We start from the raw sequence: 24493 nt of genomic DNA, 5'->3' as shown, positions 1-24493 counted from the left end.
TTGTGGACGTATCCATTTTGTCATTTGAAGTTATGTGTAGCGGTCATAGTCTCACTATACGTAAGCAGTCTGGAAAGCTGAAAACATTACTTTAACAGGATATAAACCAGAAGCTTCCCCCAATGGCCTATACTCATCCTTCTTGTATGTAATGTGCTCTGGAAGAACATTCAGTCCTATACAAAACTGGCCCAGTCTTCCCTGACACCAAAATGAGGCAGTTCTGCCTGCTACTCTCACAGCAGGAAATCCCAGCACTAGCAGAACAGCACTAGAGATGTGGGAATCTCGAGCACACTGGGTTTGTCCAAACTAGAATTTGATTGCCAGTGGCTGAAGAGGTGGGATGAAGCCCTAGGCCCAAGGTCAATGGCTTTGGGGTATGGCAGTGTTCATGAACTCCCCGAGTCATGTTCCATCCACTGAGTATTATTATAAGTCCCTTATAATGAAACCGTGAAAACCTGCAACAACGGGGAGGTGCTTCGCTACTGCTGCCGTCTCCTTTAATGCACGATCTCCTGGCGTCATAGTTGGAGTTGCGTTATTTTAATGCACATCTCAGCTCACTAAGGGCATTTAATACAAACTGAAGTTAAATGCTGGTTTTGCTGGTTCTTTAAAGCATTGCTGAAGTCGGATATTCAGCAGGCAGCGGAATACTCACTCTGCAACACGTTTCAAATCCCCCTGTGGAGAGAGATTCCCTACTAAACAGTGGTTTTATTTATCTCATCAGATGATTGCTCCGTATGAGAATTCGCTCTGACAGCAGCTCCCTCGTACAGATTTAGGTCAGGAAAAGAGGAAAGTCCTGGCAGTAGCTTTCTACAAAGGAGAGGGTGATCTCCTGCCATCTCCAGAACAGCCCCAGGATTACTATGCGGCACAAGAGCGGGTGACTGGCCTCCCAGCAAAATTACCAAGTTCCCAGGCTTTTCAAATAAAACTTTACTGTATAGTGAAAAGTTACGTAATTTTCTCATACACTCTTATAGAAATTTACCATGCTTCTTAGGATATCTGCTTGCAGTTATTTAACCCCTTAAGGACCAGGCCTGAAATGGCCTTAAGGACCGGGCCAATTGTAACTCTTGCGTTTTCATTTTTTCCTCCTCGTGTTCTAAAACCCATAACTCTTTTACTTTTCCATTTAAGGGTACAAACCCACACACCGTATATGCAGCGTATTTACTACTGCGATATGCAGCAAATACGCAACAAATACGCAGCAGATTAGATCTAAATAACTGAACACAGCATCAAATCTTCACCATCACATCTGCTGCGTATTTGCTGCGTATACGGTGTGTGGGCTTATACCCTAAAGGGCCATGTGAGGGCTTGTTTTTTTCAGGAACAGGTGTACTTTCAATCTGCCATAAAAAGAATAACATAACCCTCAAAATATCATTTATGGGTTGAATTTGGGTCAATGATATCTAGTTTTTATTAGTAAAATTTTTTTCTAGATCAAACGTATTCATCGCTTTTTGTAAAAAAAATTTGATTACATTTTTTACAATTAAATTTTTTTAATTAAATAAAAAAAAAAAAAAAAGCTATCTGCATTTTTTTACCACTTTTTGTTCACGCTGCGGGAATAGTATTGTTAAATTTTAATAGATCGGACGATTCCGCACACTACAGTATATTATATGTTAATTAACTTAAAAAAAAAAAAAAAATCAATAAAAGTTTTAAAAGTCCCCTTAGGGGACTTTTACATTAATACATCCAGCAGTCAGGCCATGCGATTGGGACCCCCAAAGCGCGCCTGTGGGGACCCCCGATGGATAAGTGACAGGAGATGCTCGCAATCTCCGATCGCAGCGTTTAAGGGGTTAATGGCGGGTGATCGCGGTGGCCCGCCATTGAGGGCGAGGGCCTGGCTGCAGATAAGAGCCGGTCCTCACCGGGTATGGAGTGAGCTCAGCTCCTGAGCCTGCTCCATAGCCCTGGAGCCCTGCAGGGCGTACATTTACACCCTCCTGTGTTAAAGGGAACGTGTCACCCGGGATGCGGGCGCAGAGCCCACCCGACCCCCAGTGCAGCCCCCAGATACTTACCCTTTCCTGGAACTAGTCCCGGGACGGAGATATCGGCACCCGAAGCTGATCGTGCGCTGTATGCTAATCAGCAGAGATGAGTCCGATGCCCACAGAGAGTGAATGGAGCAGTCACTCTATGGGCATCGATCTCACCTCTGCAGTGCGCGTGCACTGCTTCCGACGGGGATATCTTCGTCCCTGGACTGGTGCCAGGAGCGGGACTTGCAGGAAAGGGTAAGTATCCGGGGCTGCACCAGGGGGTCGGGCAGGCTCTGTGCCTGCGTCCCGGGCGACAGGTTCCCTTTAAGGCCCAGGCAGCAGGGGCGTAAATGTACGCCCACAGTCGTTAAGGGGTTGAATGACAATTTACTTCCAGAGAATGAAAAAAAAAAAAAAAAAAAATCACAGATACAGACTATAGAAGAGTTGGATATCAACCACTGCCAGAGAAGTAATGACAAGGAATTAGCTCTATATCAGCTCAGAGCTCAAGTGTTAAAGGGAGCCTGTCACCAGGGACGCGGGCACAGGGCCCGCCCGGACCCCCAGTGAAGCCCCCAGATACTTACGCTTTCTGACAAGCCCCGTTCCTGGAGCCGGTCCCGGGACAAAGATATCAGCGCCCGAAGCCGTGCGGGGAGTCAATGAAACAGGCCTAGAACATCCTGGAAAGAAGCACTGACAGCCTTGGGCACGGATGTTCTAGGTCCCGCCCCATTGACTCCTCACCTCGCTGATGGAATAAAAGTTGATTTTATCCCGAATGCTGTCTCGAAGAGACAGGCAGACCACAGAGGCCCAGTGAGCATTGGAATGGCAGCAGCATGGGAACAGAAAGGGGAGTAATGCTGGTTTTACCAGGGAAGTTATGAGCTGACATTTGCCCAACAATGGAAGTTTTGCTACTTTCTACTGTGGCTTATAAGGGGGAGAAGGGGGTGCTGGTTGCTCCCAAAGTGAGTGACATCCCCCATTACATCCATATAGGAATAATGGGGTACGTGGGCAGGGGTTGTCTTTGCAAGGGTCTATGAGCACGGAAATTGACAGATTATCTGCCAAAGATTTGAAGCAAAAGCCAGGAATGGATTTGAAAAGAGGAGAAGTCTCAGGCTTTCCTTTATGACCTGATCTCTGGTGGCTCTCTAATTTAAACAATGCCCTAATGAGATTTTACTCCATTCCAGGACTACAGTGATACAATGTATAATATAAGAGAAGGTGTTACATGAGCACAAAGGTAGGGATAAAAGCATTCCATAGGACTCTGAGGGTGGTGGAGATGCACATTACTGCATTTGCCTTAGGCCTAAGATTATGTGGAGACAGGTTTGTCCTGTGGCTTCAGGTATTTAAAGAGAATGTCATTCAAGATAATGATCTACTTTTTTTTTTTTAATCACGGATTTATGTTAACCCCCCCCCCCCCTTTTTTTCCCCTTTAGAATATTTGTTTTGTTGGTTTTTTTCTAAATTTCCAGATTACTATCTAAAGCCTAAGAAAATCTTAAATCTTGTATTTTTCTCTGCAGTGACAGGCCATTCAGCCAATTACTGGCCAAGACCGGACAACGCCACAGCCAGTGATCGGCTGAGCCGCCGATGCTGAAAGGGGAGAAGCCAAGAGGACACCGGGGGGGGGTCTGGTGCAGACAGGTAAAATATATTTTCTATACACCGTATAGAAAATAATACACACATATATATATATATATATATATATATACACACTCAGACTCAAATGTGTTGTGTATCTAAATTTGACTGCATATATGTATATACTCCAAATCAACTGAGCATAGTCAAAAACTGACTGTATTCAGACTACTAAAGTGATTGGGGACTGTGCATATATATTTCCCATTTTGATAGTTTACATTTACGGAACAGAGAGGGCAGGACTGTCATGTGACCCCAACTTTACAAAGGTTGTCATTGAAAAGGAACATTCCTATTACCAAGTTAAAAACTGGTTTTGTTCTCAGAACATTGCTACAATTGTATCCAGTCTAAACACATCCTCACTGGACTAAACAGACTGATACATTATACGAACATGACAATCCTGCAAACCAGACTGCAAACGGGGGGCAAATTTATGCAGACCCTACCTAAAAGTAGGTTTAGCGGGGCATTTCCAGGGAGGGGATTAACTGTGCCACTTTTAGTGATATATATTAACAAGCATGTTCAGGGCAGGGGTTATTTCTGCTCTTTTCTGGTCTGGGTGAGCTTTTAGAACCATTAGGTCCATGCAGGTTTTCAGCCTATGGATTACAAAGAAATGTGCATATTCATATTCTTATGTGGCAAAGCGTCATCGGGACCCATACGGCATCAGGCTCAGGTTGTGACTGCTGTCTCTGCACCCCCTAAAGTTACACCCCTGTCCATTATGATCAGTCCTTTTGAATGGAGTGATAGGGTGTCTGCAAGATCGCTGCTCCATTCACTGCCAGTGAGCCAAGCCCTATAATGCAGTCTCTGCCATGAACCCAGCCAGACCCTGTAACATTCCATCCTATGCCGTGCTAAGACCAGCACACAGTACATGAGCAGGGATTTACATGCCGACTCCACACGACCACCAGGAAAATGTTTGGCTCGGAATATAAATTTTCTAAATATATTGTAAATCCTGGATTATGGCCGCTCTACATGTTTAATGCTCCTGTCAAACAAGCCAGACTTCAGCTGCCAGGTCTGAAAAACCATTACAAAAAAAAAGAGATTAAATCATGTCCTCAGACTTGAAGGGTCCAGTCACTGCGAGACCTTCACCCTACTTTAGAACAGTTCAGCTGCAGGTAACGTGGGTCACATTGTATTTCTTGCATCACATCTGGCAGACATAAGTAATTATGACACCAAATAATACAATAATCATTTGTGTAGATGGAGGACCTCTCTAAAGGGGTATATTTCATTTTTCATACATTGTAGAACATGGTGAGACTAAAAATTTCTTTCACACTTGTTAATATCTATTCAGTCTCCTTCCCCCAGTTGTGAGCTGCTGCTTTCTGCTGAAGATACAAAAATTTGTATGCAAGCTTTTCTCTGTCTCCCCCAGTCCAAACAGTACTGGAAGACTTGAGATTTTTTTTTTATTAGAAGTAATTAATCCTCCTGACATTAAAGTTGCAGAGAGGGACTTACATCTACCAACTCAGAAGGGGGGGGGGGGGGGTAGTAGGGGGGAGACAGAGAGAAGAGCTCACACACAGTCTTCTTAGTTCACTTGAGAGTCGCGGCCTATTCATCACACTACTATCCGGCAGGAGTGGCTGGGGTTGGACTGATCGGATACTCATGGCCTTTCATGCTTACAGCACATTAACATGAAAAGTCCCAAAAAACCTTTCAGTTCCTCACAACTGCCCCCTAACATGTCAGCAGAATTCAGAGCCTTGTGTTGCAGCCTGTATCCTGTGAAATAGCATGAAAGGCTGTGGAGGCTGCTCTACATCAGGCTTCAGAACTGAAATATTCTGGAATTTCTCGAGCACTCTCTCATTTTATCCTTATGTTATGCATAAAAATTAAAGGGGTATGCCAGTGAAAAATGTTTTCTTTCAAATCAACTGGTTTCAGAAAGTTATATAGATTTGTAATTTAGGTCCATTTAAAAATTCCAGTCTTTCAATTCTTATCAGCTGCTGTATGTCCTGCCGGAAGTGGTGTTTTTGTTCCAGTCTGACACAGTACTCTCTGCTGCCACTCCTGTCCAAGACAGGAACTGTCCAAAGCAGGAGAGATTTTTTATAGGGGTTTTCTACTGCTCTGACATGGGCAGAGGTAGACACAGAGAGCACTGTGTTAGACTGGAAAGAATACACCACTTCCTGCAGGGCATACAGTATCTGATAAGTATGGGAAGGATTTAAATTTTAAATAGAAGTAAACCACAAATCTATATAACTTTCTGACACTGGTCAAGTTGAAAGAAAAATTTTTCATATCCATTTTAATCCCTTAAAGTGATTCTGTACCCACAATCTGCCCCCCCCCCCCCCCCCCCAAACCGCTTGTACCTTTGGATATCTGTCCTGGGGTGCGTTTGGCAGGTGATGCAGTTATTGTCCTAAAAAACAACTTTTAAACTGGCAGCCCCGGTTGGGCAATAGATTGTGTATGCATTAGGCTGGCACAACCTCTCTGTCCCTCCGCCCCACCTTCCTCATCATTAGGAATGCTCCAGGCAGATTGCCTCCTATTTCTCAGATGTGTGAGGACTGCACATGGGCTGGATTGTTAAGACACCTGTGCAGTGTTCAGACAGGAGAAAATGTTCCAGTGGCATTCCTAATGATGAAGAGGGTGGGGAGGAGGGACAGAGGGGTGATGCAAAGTTAGGACACAGATTCTCTAAGCCCCGGCCGTTGCGCATGGGGCTGCAAGTTTAAATGTTGTTTTTTAGGACAATAACTGCATCACTTGCCGGACGGACCCCAGGACACATCTTGGAGTAAAAGCAGCTATCCAAAGGTACAAGCGGTTTGGGGGGGGGGGGTCAGATTGTGGGTACAGAGCCACTTTAAAAAAGAAATATGCCAGCATAACCAGAACAAATGTTTGTTGGGTGAAATTTAACCACACTATTGTTTTAGCTTAGTATTCAGCCAATAGTCACCAGTCCTAAAAGGTGCCTCCTTCACCTGGTGTCATCATATGAGTCTAGTCTCAACCACTGCATTAGTCAATATGGACTAAAATATATATACAGCTGTGTCACTGAAATCACTGTTCACCAGGCACAGTTCAAGCATCAACCTGCTTCTATGGGCACTGTAGGAATCTGATGTAGGTAAAAACCTAATGCTGGCCATACGTGTTAGATTATTGGGGTATTCCAAATTAATAACTAAACTACAGCATGCTACATGTGTAAGAAAACAGGCATACTCACCTTGCCTGGTCTAGCACTGGTGCTCCAGTTTACCCCAGTCTCTATTTACTTCCCCTGATCTGCTGATGAGTTTCCTGACACACTATAGCCAGTCACAGAGTCTGCGGTATGTTGGGAACGTCATCAGAGCCAGGACGGTGCATCTACAGGGGAAGTAAACACAAGCACCAGACTGGGCCGCAGGACTCAGCAAGGTGAGTATGTATTTGAATCTAAATCTGTTATTGTACATAATACAGGTTGGTTATTAGAGGAAAACAAACAATCATGAGATTAGTGCATACAAACCCCATTGTATCTTGTAGTAGTAGGTTACCCTGAACACAACACTGTCATCCATTTCTATCCACTGTGCCATATGATTCTTTAACTGACCCCCTGCATTACAGGAGCTTAACTACTAGGGGTGTGTTAGTCAATAAGTCATGGCAATCAACAAAACTGGACTATAACACACATTACAGAAGGCATGGAAAGCATCATTTTCCCATGTTTTCCAAAATTTTTTATGCAGATTCATTTTATGTTAAAATAGGGATTTGAGTGCTGAGCACTAATACTATCACTAAGGCCTACTAAATAGTGCCCCTGCCTCTCTCTTGGCCAGTCTGACCCTGTATGTGTCACCATGGGACAGGCACCCAGCCTATATCCTTTATTATACAATAGGACCAGATAGGCTCAGCTATTTTTAGAGACACAATGAAAAGTTTGTACATTCAGCTTTTTTCCCAGGCAGATGTAAAGCCCTTGTGAGCGGTGTAGCATGGAATCACACTGTACACATGTATTTACAGGGCAGATTTTGTCAGTCATTTTGACACCTGACACCAAGAAAAACACAGGCCCAAAAACTGTGCAGTGTCCTACTACCCTGTGGGCAATTCTGCATCTTGCACATAAAGGTAAAGCCTGCAGGAGTTGTAGAGTAAATTTAGTAAGACACCTTTTAAAAGGAGTGTTCCCATTTTAAATAGTTACCCCCTATCCACACAATGGGCTGTTAACACTGGGATATGTATGGGACATCACAGTGATAATTACAAAATACACAGGGTCCATATTAAAGTCGAGCTGGGTACTGGTACAGTGAGCAGGTAACTATATGTGGTACTTCCGCTATACTCTACTTGTTTTGGTCACTAGACCCAAGTGTGGTGTGCTCTGATCTTCTGTAGACACACTGCTTCTTTTCTACCTGATATATAGTATAGAATATAATTTCTTTTTTGGTGTAAAGGAAAAGCAGTGACAGTGACAACCATTTAAAGGGGTTGTAAAGCGAAAATCTTTTTTCTTTCAAATCAAATGGTTTCAGAAAGTTAGACAGATTTGTAATTTACTTCTACTTAAAAATCTCAAGTCTTTCAGAACTTATCAGCTGCTGTATGTCCTGATGGAAATGTTTTCTTTTCAGTCTGACACAGTGCTCTCTGCTGCCACCTCTGTCCGAGAGAGGAACTGTCCAGAGCAGGAGAGGGTTTTCTATGGGGATTTTCTGCAGCTCTGGACAGTTCCTGTCTCGTGAAGAGATGGCAGCAGAGAGCACTGTGTCATTAGTTTTCATACACAGTATGTGTCAGGAAAGCTTGTGGTGCATGCGCAGATTGTCCCCACAGTGTGCCATGTGCCCAACGTACATGCCAGGAGACTGATTTGCATCACTGTAGCTTCCTTTTTTCCTGTATATTACCCCACTGTTTGCCAAGCTTTCCTATAAAGTGTCCTGCAGTAAAAACAAAAACTGCTCTGTACACCTTTAGGCTGTGTGAATATGCTGGGAGTTGTAGTTTTGCAGAAGCCACAGATTGGAGACTTGCTTTAATTCAGCGTTTAAAAGAACCACAGGACGCTCTTGTTTTGCCACAGGCCCCCACCCCCTCAAATTATACCTGAAACTTGCAATGCTTCACAGTGTCTCACAATTTCACAGCCATCACATAGTAAGAATTAATATTTCCAGGAATACTCCCAATATCCACAAATAGCTTTGTTACTACTATAATCAGGAATTCCTTCATCCTTCGCCTATAAAAATTCCCTGTCTAGAACGTGTCGTACTACCCTGCCCCCCACCCCCGAAACCCTAAACTCCACTAAAACAGATGTTCTTACATAATAGACCCTGCACTGACTGCGGCTGCATTGACAAGGCACGTTTGCTTTACTGTGATTAGATACAATGTTAATGTAGTGGAGTGTTAAATAAAGCTACTTGTTATTATAGATACAGAGCCAGAATACTCCTAAATGCACAGCCGCAGCTAGGTTCTCTCTCTCTTGGCGCAAAGGTTTAGTTTACATCTAAATACGGTCACCCAGGCAAGATATCTTTTTGGCACCAAGGGCACTGAATCCTTAAAGGGGTTGTCCTGGGACAGAAAACGTTTCATTTATGTCAGTAAGGACTTCAATCGTTAAAAAAAAGAAGTGATACTCACCTACCTTCAGCTTACCCTGCTGCTTCCTGTGACACTTCAACCTCATAGGAACTGCCCACTCATAATCACTGGCCATAGTGGGGTCCTGCTTTAAGGCCCTATTGCACACACACAGATCAGACAGATCATTGAAGCCAAAGCCAGAAACAGACTATAAACAGAGAACAGGTCATAAAATCCATTCCTGGCTTTGGCTTCAAGAATCTGTCACATATATGTGTGTGTGTGTAATAAGTTCTTTAGTCACTGGCTGGCAGGTCATGTCGGGTCAACACATCCCAGGATACAACAGTGATTACCAGAAAGGCAGATCAGCAGCTGCAGGGGAGCAGGGTGAGTATGACTTTTTTTTTTTATATTTAAGGCACCTCTAGCCAAATATAAAAAATATATATCCCAGACAGCCCCTCTGAGTTACCTTTAGCTGTGCCACTGCCTCACTCTAACTACTGGTAGAACTACAACTCGCATCATGCCCTGTGAATGGCATTTCACTGTGACTATCTGAACCCCACCAATATAAAAAGGGGGGGGTAAGTTTCTTTTCCCTTCTCATCCATGATCAGGCTGAATAAGACCAGGATGCTCTAGTGCTTATGGGGGGTCCCAGAGCCAGAGCCCATGCAATCAATATGGTGGTACGGGGGCTTTTTCACCAAATACATTTAACTCTTAGATGGCTTCAAAGGTCCTTGTAGTTCTATCACAGCTGTGCAGAGGGTTGCCTGTTTTATTCATGTCTGATGAACGATGATGGAAGCATCAGTAGTGACCATGTGTAATTCTGACATGGTTTTGCTGCAATCTTTAAACATGGCAGCATATTTTCCTGTATCCTGGAGTCCTGTTACTATTGGATGATTTGTTGGATTTCTGGCTATACATATAATTTGGAAAGAATCAGCATTTTTTGCAGGACAACTATAGATAAAATGTAATAATTACAAAGCTCTTTGGTTAATAATGGGTTAACTGATGTTCCCCAAGAGTTTCTGCAGCAGCAGCGGCTGGCACAGAGCTCAGCACACGGGTGCCCCAGTGACACGGATGTCTGCCTGTGCGGCTCCCATTATCTGGGCCACTAGGATTAATTTGCCTTGCAGTAATAAAGCTGTCAGCCGCCCCTGGGAGTGGGTCACATACAGACACAGCTCACTGGTCCTGTGTGCCAGGGTGAGGGGGCACAGTGGCATGGTGGATTACAGGTGCAGCAGGTACAAGGTATAGGCTAGTAAATCCAAGCAGGATTAATGGGGACATCCTATAAGAAGGCTAGAGAGGAGATCCATGATCTGTGCCTTGAGTACAGGGCAGCGGCAGATAAGAAGCAGGCAGGCTGGGCTATAATCATCAGGGGCACCGGGATCCTCTGCCAGGCTGGGCATACACAGAGCCTATATCCATACACAAAGCCTATATACATACACAGAGCCTATATACATACATACATACACAGAGCCTATATACAAACATACATACACACACAGAGCCTATATTCATACACAAAGCCTATATACATACATACATACACACACACACACAGAGCTTATATCCATACACAAAGCCTATATACATACATACACAGAGCCTATATCCATACACAAAGCCTATATACATACATACACACACACACAGAGCCTATATACATACATACATACATACACAGAGCCTATATATATATATATATATATATATATATATATATATATATATATATATATATATATATATATATATATATATACACACACACACACATACACAGAGCCTATATACATATATCCATACAGAGCCTATATACATATATCACACACACACACTACACATATAGCATCATAAACATATACACAACTTCATACACCTACATATATGTTACCTAATACATATGTGCAGCATCCTGTACAGGATATAGGGGTATACATCATACTGTCAGCATCCTATACACAATATAGGGGTATAAATCATACTGTCAGCATCCTATACACAATATAAGGGTATACATCATACTGTCAGCATCCTATACACAATATAAGGGTATACATCATACTGTCAGCATCCTATACAGGATATAGGGGTATACATTATACTGGCAGCATCCTATACAGGATATAGGGGTATACATTATACTGGCATCATCCTATACAGGATATAGGGGTATCCATCATACTGTCAGCATCCTATACACGGTATATGGGTATACATCATACTGTCAGCATCCTATACAGAATATATGGGTATACATCATACTGTCAGCATCCTATACATGGTATATGGGTATACATTATACTGGCAGCATCCTATACAGGATAAAGGGGTATACATTATACTGGCAGCATCCTATACAGGATATAGGGGTATCCATCATACTGGCAGCATCCTATACAGGATATAGGGGTATACATCATACTGGCAGCATCCTATACAGGATATAGGGGTATCCATCGTACTGGCAGCATCCTATACAGGATATAGGGGTATACATCATACTGGCAGCATCCTATACAGGATATAGGGGTATACATCATACTGGCAGCATCCTATAGAGGATATAGGGGTATCCATCATACTGGCAGCATCCTATACAGGATATATGGGTATACATCCTACTGGCAGCATCCTATAGAGGATATAGGGGTATCCATCATACTGTCAGCATCCTATACAGGATATATGGGTATACATCCTACTGGCAGCATCCTATAGAGGATATAGGGGTATCCATCATACTGTCAGCATCCTATACAGGATATATGGGTATACATCCTACTGGCAGCATCCTATACAGGATATAGGGGTATCCATCATACTGTCAGCATCCTATACAGGATATATGGGTATACATCCTACTGGCAGCATCCTATACAGGATATAGGGGTATCCATCATACATACATGACCCACGTGACACATATACACACACACAATACTTCCATGCAGCAGCATACATTGCACCTCCAGCAGCAGCAGCAGCATCCATACTATAGCTGTACACATATGACAGTCCCATCAGCATCATCCCCCATAGCGCGCCCATGCAGCTGCTGTGCAGCCGGCATGTCTCACCTGGGCAGAGCTGGCAGGGACTCGGTGGCGGACCCTCGGTGTGCTCCCCGCTGTACGGTGTCTCAGAGTCTACAGCCTGCCCATCCCTCCCTGCCCAGCACTGATGTCAGCACAGCCCGGGAGGGGCGGGGCCACGGGCTGCTAACAGCCAATAGCGCTTATGAGGGGCGTGGTTATGAGCATGTGGGCGGGGTCTGGCTGAAGTATAATTGCCGTGCAGTGACACTCGTTCATTCACAGTAATGGGAGCGGGATGCGGGTGGTGAGGAGGGTCATAGAGGCAGCGAATCCCCCGTGTCTGTGTCTCACAGGGATCAGGTTACTGCTAGGGACTGCTCGTGCACACTCTCCCCTATCTGATAAATGTCGCATACTTTACACTGGGGCTTGTTACATTTGTGCGATTTCCTGTTTCATCACATTATTACATTGCAATTTGACTGAAAACAACTACCCAGAGCAGCAGTAAGGTCCGCTAGCAAATCTGCCTGTGATCTGCCACCATCATATCACACGTCATATTGTGACCGCATTGACAATCATTAGATGTAGATATTGTGCGACCATAGTCGTCATGTAACCTCAGCCTAATGTCATTGGACAGCGACATAAAGATCCCAATGTCGCATTACAACCTCACATCTAATGACTGTCAATATGGCCATAATGTGACCGGTAACATGAAGCCACCACTACACCCCAGGCACATAAAGGCTAGGGCTACATGGTGATTTTGGTTGCAGCAGGGGTCACATGACCAAAGATGGGGTCAGGTTACAACCCACAAGTGACGGTGACTGCAACCGAACAAGACTTGCATGTAAAAATTGATTATTTGCCAGTATTAAATCACGGACATGGCCACTTGTGGGTCGCAGTATGACCCCATTTGATTTGCTTAGCCACAACCAGGGCCGCCGATAGGGCAGTACAAGTGGTACTGCCGTATGGGGCCCGGACCCTAAGAGACATGGGGGGGGCCCGCCGGCCGCCGCGGCCCCCCATCCGCTACGCTAGGGGGGCCCGCACGGCCCCCCTTGCCACCTGTTTTTTAACATCCCGAGAAGCTGCGGCCACGCAGCTTCTCGGGGTGCACTGATCGCTTTGATGTTCCGCCCGCACAGTGAGCGGAACATTAAAGTGAGCAGAATACAGGAGCAGGACCTGTCAGCGTCCTCCTCCTGTATTCCCTCCCATAGGCTGCCGGCACTTCATACCAGTAGCCTATAGGAGGTTGGGCCGTGACCTCTCCGACAGGCGTGATGATGTGACGTCATCACGCCTGCCGGAAGTCCCGTCCCTGCGGCTCGCAAGATGGAGCCCGAAGAGGAGGAAGAGCTGCTGCCTGCACAGCGCGGATTAGGTGAGTAGGATGTTTGTTTTTTTAGGGGCACCTCTGGGGGCATTATTAGTTCATGGGGGCACCTCTGGGGGCCCTATTAGCTCATGGGGGCACCTCTGGGGGCATTATTAGTATATGGGGGCACCTCTGGGGGCATTATTAGCTCATGGGGGGCACCTCTGGGGGCATTATTAGTATATGGGGGCACCTCTGGGGGCATTATTAGTGTATGGGGGCACCTCTGGGGGCATTATTAGTATATGGGGGCACCTCTTGGGGCATTTTTAGTATATGGGAGGCACCTCTGGGGGCATTATTAGTGTATGGGGGCACCTCTGGGGGCATTATTATTATATGGTGGCACCTCTGGGGGCATTATTAGTATATGGGGGCACCTCTGGGGGCATTATTAGTGTATGGGGGCACCTCTGGGGGCATTATTAGTATATGGGGGCACCTCTGGGGGCATTATTAGTTCATGGGGGCACCTCCGGGGGCATTATTAGTATATGGGGGCACCTCTGGGGGCATTATTAGTTCATGGGGGCAACTCTGGGGGCATTATTAGTATATGGGGGCACCTCTGGGGGCATTATTAGTTCATGGGGGCACCTCTGGGGGCATTATTAGTATATGGGGGCATCTATGGGGGCATTATTAGTTATGGGGGTACCTCTGGGGGCATTATTAGTTCATGGGGGCCACCTCTGGGGGCATTATTAGTTCATGGGGGCACCTCTGGGGGCATTATTAGTTCATGGGGGCACCTCTGGGGGCATTATTAGCTCATGGGGGGCACAGCAGGGAATCCTACATACAGGGGGCACAGCAGGGGATCCTACATACAGGGGGCATCCCACACAGCGCAGTTACTATGGGAGCCTACAGGGGGGAGAAAGGAAAGGAAGCTGCTAGAAATGTGCGGAGCCTAAATTGTTTGTCTCGCAGGTTCTGAAAAGATGAAACATATCTGGAAGGAATCATAATGGAGGTCTGGGCCGGATGGAGAGGAAAAGGGAAAGTGACGCCTCAGATCAAAGAAGACGTCACCTGTGAGTCACTGTATGACACTTTTCTTATTTTGTAGAACATCATTTAGTAGGGGTGCCCCGAGGTGACATCTACTACATTATCTGTACTCAGAGATATCACTGTGTTATCTGTGGTGTTACATAGGACTGCAGGTGACATCTACATTATCTGTACTCAGAGATATCACTGTGTTATCTGTGCTGTTACATAGGACTGCAGGTGACATCTACTACATTATCTGTACTCAGAGATACCACTGTGTTATGTGGTGTTACATAGGACTGCAGGTGATATCAGGTGATTTCTCCAGGTTGCAGAAGTTCAAACTTCATCGTGCCCTGGTGTGCTGGTGTCTGTATACATGTGTGCTGGTGTCTGTATGTGTGTATACATGTGTGCTGGTGTCTGTATACATGTGTGCTGGTGTCTGTGTGTGAGATCAATTCTAGAGAACTGGCTCATATATCCCATTTTCCCCAGTGGCTTAAAATGTAACCTCTGTTAAACAGTTATAAAATTGTAGAACCTAAATGTGAACAAGGTGCAATTCAAATAGACACTTACTTGTATAGCTGTCTCTTGTGCTCTGTATGCAGTGCATTATATTCACCCTTGCAACGTACAATTTATAGCGTGTCTACAAGCGGGGCTCATTATGATGGAGACTAAAACTTATACAAGAGTGGGGTAGGGGTTCCCCTGTATTCAGAATGCTGTTGAGTGCTAGACAATGCCCCGTTTGGGGTTATTGAATTTTGAGGGTCTATGCAGAGCAGGGACACCTCTGCTGCACAAACAGGATCTCCTAGAAAGCGTTCTCACCGCCATGTATTCGCTATCACTGGCTTGGGTGAGCTAAACTAGTCTGCCTGGGGGGGGGGGGGGTGATTTGTATATGCTCACTAACATGGAACAGCCTCATTATATTAGCCTTATCAACATATTCTATGTTAGTGAGCATACCGGGGGGGGGGGGGATATTGGTGAACATATACAAATCAAACAGCCCCCCAGACCCTCGAAATTCAATAACCCCAAACGGGGCATTGCCTAGTACTCAACAGCATTCTGAATACAGGGGAACCCCTACCCCACTCTTGTATAAGTTTTAGTCTCCATCATAATGAGCCCCGCTGGGCTTGTAGACACGCTATAAATTGTACGTTGCAGGGGTGAATATAATGCACTGCATACAGAGCACAAGAGGCAGCTATACAAGTAAGTGTCTGTATGGTGACATTTAAATTGCACCTTGTTCACATTTAGTTTCTACAATTTTATAACTGTATAACAGAGGTTACATTTTAAGCCACTGGGGAAAATGGGTTATATGAGCCAGTTCTCTAGAATTGATCGGAACCAAATTATACCTCCCAGCAAGGCGTGGGGCGAACACACTATTTTTTTTTTATTAATGTGGGGGGCCCAGACACTTTGGTTGTATGGGGCCCCGAAATTCCTGATGGCGGCCCTGGCCACAACGCAGCATGATCCACAACGCAGCATGATCCGCAACGCAGCATGATCCGCAACGCAGCATGATCCACAACGCAGCATGATCCACAACGCAGCATGATCCACAACGCAGCATGATCCACAACGCAGCATGATCCACTGATCCACACAAAGTAAAACTGATTTTTAGCTGTGCGACCTCTGTTGTGGTCAAAATCATGGTGTAGGCCTATAAACCTCATGGTGTGTCCATAAACCTCATACTGAAGGTGCCAAAAGCTCACTGCCAGCTGCAGGTGTGGCATGCTGCATCAGTCCTAGTGCCCAGGATAGGACCCTTATATGATATCAGGGCCTCATACAGTAGGACCAGTGGGTGACTAGCCTCTCAGCATTGTGCGGTTGCCTTGGCAACCTGTGTTGCTCAACTAGAATTAGTGTTAGCTAACACTAAGATTAGGCCATCACAACACCTTAAAGCGAATGTACCACTTCTCCTACTGATTTCTTTTTATAACCTGTATGGCGCTGTACATTATTCAAACCGGCGCCCAGTTCTGTTTCTATCTGCAATTAGGTTTGAAGGTGCACTGGAGACGGGCCCAGCACCCCCAGTTCACAGATATCCCCTCCCCTCGGTGACATGACCAGACTTGATTCTGAAAGAGATGTGTCACCAAGTGGGGAGATATCGGTGCACTGGGGGTACTGGGCCTGTCTCCTGAGCTCCCATTCAGCCCAGTTACAGACTGAGAAACTGTTGCAGATGGTGGGAATGGTTTTAAAAATGGACGGCGCCACCAGGATCCACAGCGCTGACCAAGTGATTTAAGTAGGCAAAGTGGTACATGCACTTTAAAGTGACATTCAAGTGTATCAGCCCCATACAGTTCTTTGTGTGCCTCGATTTTTGCCATGCAGAGGTGGTACGGCTTCAAGATACATCCATTGTATGCGGATTCACCCTAAGGCCTTATTTCTATAAGTGCCATATTTTAACATTCATGTGACAAATCTAAACCTGAACCCAGATGTTAGGGGGTGTAAGGGCATGATGGAAGTTGTAGTACCCAATAGCTGGACAGCTACAGGTTCCACACCTCTGACCTATAGGCATATATTTATGTAACCTGAATCTTGTCATGGCAGAGGCGGCGCACTGATCACCTTGTAAGATGGCCAGGGCCTACCTGTATAGCATCGATTGCCTCATAGAATGGCCACAGTGGCCAGAACACAGCCCAACTCCTCAGCTGCCAAGTCTCTTGGTATCTGCTTGTGTCATGTATAATGTATGAATGCTGACCGCTCACAATTTAGCTAAAGTATTTCAATCACATCCTGGAGCCTTATAGAGAGGGGGTTGTCATCCCCTGGGCTGCCATTATTGATCACTGTATTGATCATTTTAATATATGCTTCCGTGCAGTTCTGTTCCATATACAATAGTTTCCAGCAGTCCCTAAATTTTACAGGGTTTCAACAATTGTCTTTGGATTTTTGTTTTAGTCTCCAAGTATCCATGGGTAACATTATTGTATAATTATACCCACCATGAAGGTGCCCAAAAGAATGAATCAACAACTTTTGGCCTCTTGAGCACCAGCAGTGCGGCCTCCATACAGCCCCTCTCTGCGATGTTCAGAAGCCCTATAGAGAGGGAGTGGAGAGCTGGCTGGGCATGTACTCTCTATAGTCTGGACCATAAATTCCCTATGTTCTCAGGATAAGTTGTGGTCCCAGAAGTCAAACCCCACAGATCCACTATCTGTTGACAAGTTATAACTTTGGTAAATAAAAGTCAGTGAATAGGAACAGTCTTCATTCTTCTCACAGCTGAGGTTATGCTACATTGTATCCATATAGATCATCTTTTGTGACTTTTCTCCTCCGTCCTGATATATTGCTACAATGTATCAGGGATGTAAAGTGTCCATCAGGAACCCATATAATATAGTGATGTTCAACTTGTAGCCCTCCACCTTCCTTATGGTCGTGTACAAGGAAACAAAGCTTAAAGGGGTTATCCAGCACTACAAAAACATGGACACTTCCTTCCAGACACTCTTGTCTACAGTTTAGGTGGGATTTGCAATTAAGCTCCATTCACTTCAATGGAATTGAGTTACAAAACCCCATCCAAACTGGAGACAAGAGTGGTGTTGTCTCTGAAAGAAAGTGGCCATGTTTTTGTAGCGCTGAATAAACCCTTTAAGTAGTGCACCTATTATAGGAAGAAAAACTTAAGCAGGCAGGCCCTTCAAAGAATTTCCAACCCTTTATAGAGAGAGGAGTTCTGCACAGGGTCCTGATAGCCGGGCCCTGTCATAACCAAGGGCCTCAGTGTGTCTATGATATGTATCCCTTTGGTATGGCAGGGGCTGGATGGCTGTAGGTTTGAGATCACTGCCATTTACAATAAATACACAAAATTCAGGAACTTACTAAAATAGAAAGTGCTTGATACAGGGTTATGAGTGTGAGTGGGTGGAGGGATACTTCCTGCACACAGCACACTTCCTGTCCAGTGTATACCCATATGAAGAACCAGCTGCCACCCACTGTCACACAGTACACACTTCCATCCACACTAGAGGACAGAAAATACTATTGGAAGTGGGCCTAGCCCTGCAAGGGGAGAAAGACAGCAGTGGCCACAGTCATCCTCCATATCCCAGGTAGACATGGCATAGCTTGAAAGGAAACTGTTCCTAATAGCTTTAAAGAGGAGCGGGTGTTTAGGGGTTAGTGTACAGATCCCCACAAGTTCAAACAAGCTAATCACTGTACTCCCCAGTTTGCTGCCTTTTTAATCTCTTGGTTCCTTAGGCCTGTAATGGAGCTCATCCCGTGCAATGTGACAAAGAGCACAGCAAGCCTGGGCAGGGGTGTAGCTAGGATTCATGGGGCCCTCTTCCCCTATGCACAACAAAAAGTACTATATATATATATATATATATATATATATATATATATATACTCGGTGATGTGAACAAAACTTAAAATCTCTTGTTACCAGAGGCAGAAGCAGCTACAAGAGTGACTGACAGAGCAGAGAGACAATGGCTGCTTGCTCTGTCAGTCCACTGTATTTAACTATAAGGGCCCATGAGGAGCCCTTATGGTTAAATACATAGGTGCAGGAGCAGAGTACCTTCTGCTTAACCCCTTAAGTACTGCAGTGTGTAAGTGTTCCAAAGTTCACTTACATGCTGCAACATAAAAAAAAGAGTTAAAAAGGAAGATAAGGAGATCTCTGCTTCACTGCTCCTGCACTGATAACCCCTGACCTCCGCACGGAGCTCTGCACATTTCTCTACTTGATTGCAGCAGCCAGAGAACAGAGGTCAGGGGTTATCAGAGGAGTGAAGCAGAGTTGCAGCATATTAGTAAACATTCAGTCACTTACACACTGCAGTACATAAGGGGTTAAGCAGAAGGACACAGGACAGCTCTTATCTTCCCTGTGCATCCTCAGGCCCCCCTCCTGCACGGGCCCCATAGCCAGGGCCGGCGTCAGCACCCGGCTAACTAGGGCAAATGCCGGGGCCCACAGCTCCTCTAGGGGCCCACTCCCGTTTGTTACTACATTTTTTTGTTAGTAAAAAAGAAAAAAAAAGTGTAGTAACAAAGGGGACTGGGCCCCTAGAGGCCGCATGTGACAGTTAGGGGCCACGCCGATACATACTGGGGCCCCCGGGCACCTGTCTTCCTTCACAAATCTTCCCTACAGCCGAGTAGGAAAGGACCTTTGAGTGTGTAGGACCTTTGATGATGTCACGGGTCATGTGATCGGACACCTGACCTGATAGAGGGAAGCACGGTAGGCTCTGCAAACTAAGTGTTCTGTATGTGCTGGTTTCTAGTTGTTTTGTGTATAGAGGTCCTGCGTAATATATATATATCTATTACAGCAGGATATATATATATTACAGCAGGACCTCTATACACAAAACAACTAGATATCTGTATCTATCTATCTATCTATCTATCTATCTATCTATCTCCTATCTATCTATCTATCTATCTATCTATCTATCTATCTATCTCCTATCTATCTATCTATCTATCTATCTATCTATTATCTATCTATCTATCTATCTCCCTATCTATCTATCTATCTATCTATCTATCTATCTTCTATCTATCTATCTCCTATCTATCTATCTATCTATCTATCTATCTATCTATCTCCTATCTATCTATCTATCTATCTATCTATCTATCTATCTATCTATCTATCTATCTATCTATCTTCTATCTCTCTCTGTCTTTATCATATAAACATGGTGAGACCCCTAGTTCTCCTATATACAGGTTCTGCAGTGATGTTCAGTGTGTATGTATATATATATATATATATATATATATATATATATATATATATACACTGTATATCACTGCAGGACCTGTATATAGGAGAACTAGGGGTCTCACCATGTTTATATATATATATATATATATATATATATATATATATATATATATATATATATATATATAATCATGCTGGTGCTGCTAGTTCTCCTGTATACAGCTCCTGCTCTGTGTGTGTGCGCTTGTATATATACACATACACACACACACACACACACACACACACACAGCAGGAGCTGCATGTAGGAGAGATCAGGAGATACAGGAGGAGAAAGATATGCAGCAGCCGCATGTTTCTTTTGCTGCAAATCTTTCCTCGACTGTCTCTCCATGATTTGCTCCTCAAAGGGGCCCGCCGAGGCTCTGTCGCCCGAGGGCCCACAAAAAGCTGGAGCCGGCCCTGCCCATAGCACCTGCCTACCCTGCCTCTATGGTAGCTACGCCACTGAGCCTGGGAGTGAAGCACATAACAAGAGCTTCTCCCTGTTTTTTTTTAGACATTGGTATAAAATACAGAATGAGTCAATAATAGCTTATAAATCTATAATTTTGAGTATATAGAAACCAAACTGGAAAGGTCAGCACTTCCATATAAAAGAGTCCTTTGTTCAGCATTTAAAATCCTTCAAAAAAAATAAACAGAGTACTGTATATAATGGCTCTGTTTATTGTTTTGGGTTTTTTTTCCCTATAGATTTTAAATGCTGAATAAAGGACTCTTTTATATGGAAGTGCTGACCTCTCCAGTTTGATTCCATTAAAGTCTTATGATTGGAAAGTCCTTTAGTTGTGCACCATCTAGATGAGCTGGTAGCTGTTGTTTTTTTTGAGTATATAGCCCCTATGCATCTTGTCTCCACGGTTACAGACTACAAATAAACTCTCTTTGTAGTCAGATTATGGAGTACCGTGTTACTATACTTCCATTGCTGGGAAGGGAGCTGGAACAGTGTAATGCAGGATAGGGATCTGTTTGTAGTCTGTAACCATGGAGACATATAGCTCTAGCTGTATAAACAAAGCAGAAGAGATTTTTAATGCAGGTTATTTGCAGAGTTACTTCATTTTGTATTTTAAGGGCTGTTCACATGACAGTTAGGCTATACGGCATGGGTGTTCACCAGGATACTGTCAGAAAGGTTTTCTAACATAGAATGTGACATATTTTGCGGCATAGCCATAGCGTTATATAGACTAAACATAGCCTACTGGTGACAATGTTTTATGTGGGAGTGTAAGACAAGTGCGGTGGATGTTAGATACTGTTACCAGATTTACCAAGGATTGCATTGGAGCAATCAAAACGATGCTGCTAATGTGCGCCGCCATACTCTTGAAGGTTGTCACTATAATATTAAAAATAATTTCTTTTCATCTTAGCTGTCTGAAGATGTAAATGAACAAAGAAATAATTAACCTGGAAAAAGGAAACATATCTGAGCAGTAAGATGGGTGATATAAGTCAACAAACCTGTTGTGGCTGCGGTTTTGTAGCTATCAGCCTGTATTTAGATGGGATTTACTACTGTAGACAGCAATAGCAACAGCGACATCTACAGGCCAGTTACAAGAACTACACCAGCCGGTAGGCATGGTAAAAGAAGCTGCCAAAATTGTTTGCACTATATATGAATATCATGTACTATAAAGTAAAAATTTTAATATACTTTTTAGTTTATCCTATAGATTGTAAGCCCTCACGGGCAGGGTCCTCCGCCCCCATGTACCAGTCTGCCATTTACCTTATTCATGTAATGTGTTTTGTGTAATGTTCTGTTTGTCCCCCCTATCACTTGTATAGCACTCTGGAATCAAGAGCGATTAAAAAAAAAAAAAAATCTAGAATCTTTTAGTAGATCTCTGCTTGCCGTCAGTCAGTGCAAAGGTGTGTACATCCATAGGTTGCTACAGTTCTGGGGGTAGATAAAGGACGTACTGTGACTCTGTAGTCATCAAGATACAACATACACTTGAATATGATGCTGTATGAGACAGCAATGTTACAAGTGACCCATGATTTCACCTAAGGGTCCGTGATATGCAGTGTATTTGTACTGTACTGTACTGTATAGTGTGCAATGTGTTAGTTTACAGGTGCCATTGCTGCAGGGGCACGCCACGCAGCCACATTGATGCCCTTTCCTCCTGATTCAATCATTCTGATGTGGCTGCACAATACAGCAGCCGCAGCCTTACAGACCCCACAGGGGAGAGTTATAATTAGACTTTAAATGTGGTGATTACAGGCAGCTCGTCTCCATCCGGCCTGCCACAATACCACTGTGTCATGCCAGGCAAGCTGGCTGCAGCTCTGTGCCAGGCAATGTGGCAGCATGGGCAGAAAGAACCAATTCTGCTTTCTATTCCCCCCTCCCCTCTGGTTCCAGGAAGGCCCTCCTCTCCTGACCCTTGGCCGGATTTAATAATACATTTATATCTCAGCGCCAGCCCTGAGCCTGCAGCACAAGCATTAAAAAAAAAGACAACAGAAGGAGACTGTCCCCGAAACAGGAATTATTTATCATCGCGCTGGCAGCAGCAAGTGCTCTGCCGCTCATTATCCAACAAACAATATGGTTATAAATGGACCAGGGAGAGTCTGAAAAATTTATTTTATTTTGTACTGTCATGTTACGCATTTACGATGGCTCTGAAGCTTAGCAGGATGTGCTAAGGGGGGGAGCAAGTCATGGAAAGAGGGAAGGGAAGCATTGTTTGTACTCTACAATGGCATATGTGAGGACATGCATGGTGCATGGGTACAGGGTGTATGGTGAGGACATACAGGGTGCATGGGTACAGTGTGTCGGGTGAGGGCATACCGGGTGCATGGGTACAGTGTGTCAGGTGAGGACATACAGGGTGCACTGTGCCTGGTGTCAAAGGAAACAAGGTTTAGTCCAGTCCATTATAATCAGCAAGACAGACTAACCTTAACCTCACAATGCAGTGTAGACAGGAAATTGACGCGTTTCAGGCATGCTATGAAGTCCATTGCCGAAGAGAGGTTAAGGTCATGTCAGCAACATCCCACCTACCTAAAGGTGCGACAGTCCCTCTTTTCCATAGTCAGTTAAGGGTAAAGGTGTGAAGGCGGTCTAAGCTCCTGTCCCATCCCATTAAAGAGGGCAAAGCTCAGGTTGTTTCAGCTCATTGCCCTGAGGACTATGTAACTTCTGATTCCCTGATTTATTTTCGTATACATGTTTACACCTTGTAGTGTGTTGCGCTTTGGGGTCTGAACCTAAATATGTATAGGTTGGTTTGGTTGGTTTGGATGTTCTGGCTATTAAAGTCATTAGGGCCTGCGCCTATTAATATATGGATACTTTGCATATGTAAAACCACTGAATCCTCATATCCGGACAGCACAGTGCCTTGTGATTTCTGGCCAATCTATTACATTGTTAGATCGAGGAGGGTGCCCTTTATTTTCCATGAAATTACTGAATTGTCCAGGGTGCCCACAACCCAGCCATGCCACAATAATGAGGGGCACTGCAGCTCCTGATAGATCTGATAGAATAAAACCTTCTTTCTCTGTCAGCGTCAAACATAAAAGTATAAGACAGATGAGTAATAAGATTTGTTAGTCCCAGACGCCTTGAATATTATCAGCTATTTATTATTCCATTCAAATCTCCATTTTCTTTGTCTTGTTGTCGACATAAAGGATATTTATGGAATCCGGCATTACGGCACCACAGGGAGCATCTTTATGTGACATATGGGCATGCTAAAAACATAATGACTTTATAATGTGTGCCTCGTACCATCTGCAGAACCATCTCCAAGTCACACCTGGCTACAGCTGCCTGTGTTTA

At 44.4% G+C, this 24493-nt stretch overlaps 1 protein-coding gene across 3 annotated transcripts in view; it reads right to left on the bottom strand.

Annotated features, from left to right (window-relative positions):
* CAMK1 (calcium/calmodulin dependent protein kinase I) overlaps positions 1–23782 on the bottom strand; it is a 116024-nt gene extending 92242 nt beyond the window's left edge. The window contains exon 1 of one of the 3 annotated variants that reach the window (XM_069966835.1): positions 23708–23782. The gene's annotated coding sequence lies outside the window, so the exon portion shown is untranslated. The other 2 variants (XM_069966833.1, XM_069966832.1) reach the window with 2 other exon arrangements.
* Between the last annotated feature and the right edge of the window lie 711 nt (positions 23783–24493).

The sequence above is a fragment of the Dendropsophus ebraccatus genome, chromosome 4, assembly GCF_027789765.1.
Source record: "Dendropsophus ebraccatus isolate aDenEbr1 chromosome 4, aDenEbr1.pat, whole genome shotgun sequence".
Taxonomy (NCBI): domain Eukaryota; kingdom Metazoa; phylum Chordata; class Amphibia; order Anura; family Hylidae; genus Dendropsophus; species Dendropsophus ebraccatus.
The sequence above is the reverse complement of the archived record's forward strand: the minus strand, read 5'-3'. Positions and strand labels throughout refer to the sequence as shown.